Genomic DNA, 2,455 nt, shown 5'->3' on the forward strand with positions numbered 1-2,455 from the left:
AGCCACAAATGACATAAAGTACCTTGGTGTAACCCTAACCAAGGAAGTCAAAGACTTGTATGAAAAAAATTTCAAGTCTCTGAAGAAAGAATTAGAGGAAGATATGAGAAGATGGAAAGATCTCCCATGCTCATGGCTTGGCAGGATTAACATAGTAAAAATGGCCATCTTACCAAAAGCAATCTACAGATTTAATGCAATTCCCATCAAATTGCCAACACAATTCTTTACAGACCTGGAAAGAAAAATTCTCAACTTCGTATGGAATAACAAGAAACCGAGAATTGCTAAAACAATCCTCTACAATAAAAGATCTTCTGGAGGTATCTCCATCCCTGATCTTAAGCTGTACTATAGAGCAACAGTTATAAAAACTGCATGGTACTGGCATAGAAACAGAATGGTGGATCAATGGAATCGAACAGAAGACCCAGAAATAAACCCACACACTTACGGACACCTGATTTTTGACAAAGATGCCAAAACCATACAATGGAAAAAAAGAGCATCTTCAACAAATGGTGCTGGTCCAACTGGATGTCTACATGTAGAAAAATGAAAATAGATCCATACTTATCACCCTGCACAAAACTGAAGTCCAAGTGGATCAAAGACCTCAACATAAAACCAGACACATTAAATCGGCTAGAAAAAAAAAGTGGGGAATACCCTAGAACTCATAGGTATAGGAGAAAACTTCCTGAACAGACCACCAACAGCACAGGCTCTAAGAGCAACAATCAATAAATGGGACCTCATGAAATTGAAAAGCTTCTGTAAAGCAAAGGACACTGTCATCAAAACAAAGCGACTGCCTACAGATTGGGAAAGAATCATCACCAACCCTTTATCTGACAGAGGACTCATATCCAATATATATAAAGAACTAAACAAGCTGAAAAGCAACAAACCAAGTAATCCACTTAAAAAATGGGGAACAGAGCTAAAGAGAGAATTCTCTGTAGTGGAATATCGAATGGCAGAGAAGCACTTAAAGAAATGCTCAACCTCATTAGCCATTAGGGAAATGCAAATCAAAACAACCCTGAGATTTCACCTTACACCCATCAGAATGGCCAAGATGAAAAACTCAAGTGACAACACATGCTGGAGAGGTTGTGGAGAAAGGGGAACCCTTCTCCAATGCTGGTGGGAATGTAAACTGGTACAACCACTCTGGAAATCAATCTGGCGCTTTCTCAGACAACTAGGAATAGCGCTTCCTCAAGATCCAGCCATACCACTCCTAGGCATATACCCAAAAGAGGTGCAAGTACACAACAAGGACATTTGTTCAACCATGTTTGTAGCAGCTTTATTTGTAATAGCCAGAAGCTGGAAACAACCCAGATGCCCCTCAACTGAAGAATGGATGCAGAAACTGTGGTACATCTATACAATGGAGTATTACTCAGCAATGAAAAATAAGGAAATCATGAAATTTGCAGGTAAATGGTGGGACCTGGAAAGGATCATCCTGAGTGAGTTGTCCCAGAAGCAAAAAGACACACATGGTATATACTCACTCATATAAACATACAACATAGAATAAACCCACTAAAATCTGTACATCTAAACAAACTAAGCAAAAGAGAGGACCCTAACTAAAATGTTCAATCCCCATCCTGAAAGGCAAAGAGGATGGACATTAGAAGAAAAAGAAAATAGGAAACAACCTCGGAACCTGCCACAGAGGGCCTCTGAAAGCCAGAAGAAAACAGGAAACAACCTTGAAACCTGCCACAGAGGGCCTCTGAAAGCTTCTGCAGTATAGACTGTCAAAGCAGATGCTGAGCCTGATGGCCAACTGATGGGCAGAGTGAATGGAATTCTATGTAAGAAGTGGGAAATAGTAAGAGCTGGAGGGGACAGGAACTCCACAAGGAGAGCAACAGAACAAGATAATTTGAACACAGGGAAGTTCCCAGAGACTCATACTCCAACCAAGGACTATTCATGGAGGTAACCTAGAACCCCTGCACAGGTGTAGCCCATGGCAGTTCAGTGTCCAAGTGGGTTACATAGTAATGGGAAGAGGGACTGCCTCTGACATAATCTGATTGGCCTGCTTGTTGATCACTTCCCCCTGAGAGGGGAGCAGCCTTATCAGGCCACAGTAGAGGACAATGCAGCCACTTTTGATGAGAACTGATAGACTAAGATCAGAAAGAAGAGAACCTCCCTCATCAGTGGACTTGGGGAGTGGCATGCATGCAGAAAGGGGAGGGAGGGTGGGATCGGGAGGGGAGGAGGGAGGGGTTATGGGGGAGATACAAAATGAATAAAGTGTAATAAATAAAAAAAAAATCAAACCACCACCACCAACAACAATAACAACCAAAAAGAGCGTAGACAGTATCTGAGGAATGATGGCAGCTGAGGTTGTCTTTAAGACTCCATCTCCACACACACACACACACACACACACACACACACACACACACACACACACACA

The 2,455-nt window shown here is 42.0% G+C and overlaps 1 protein-coding gene across 1 annotated transcript in view; it reads right to left on the reverse strand.

The window, feature by feature from the left end:
• LOC129675262 (thioredoxin domain-containing protein 8-like) overlaps window positions 1-2,455 on the reverse strand; it is a 59,843-nt gene that overhangs the window by 26,565 nt on the left and 30,823 nt on the right. The window lies entirely within an intron of this gene.

Source organism: Psammomys obesus, unplaced genomic scaffold (genome assembly GCF_907164565.1).
Source record: "Psammomys obesus unplaced genomic scaffold, mPsaObe1.curated_primary_1811, whole genome shotgun sequence".
Taxonomy (NCBI): Eukaryota; Metazoa; Chordata; class Mammalia; order Rodentia; family Muridae; genus Psammomys; species Psammomys obesus.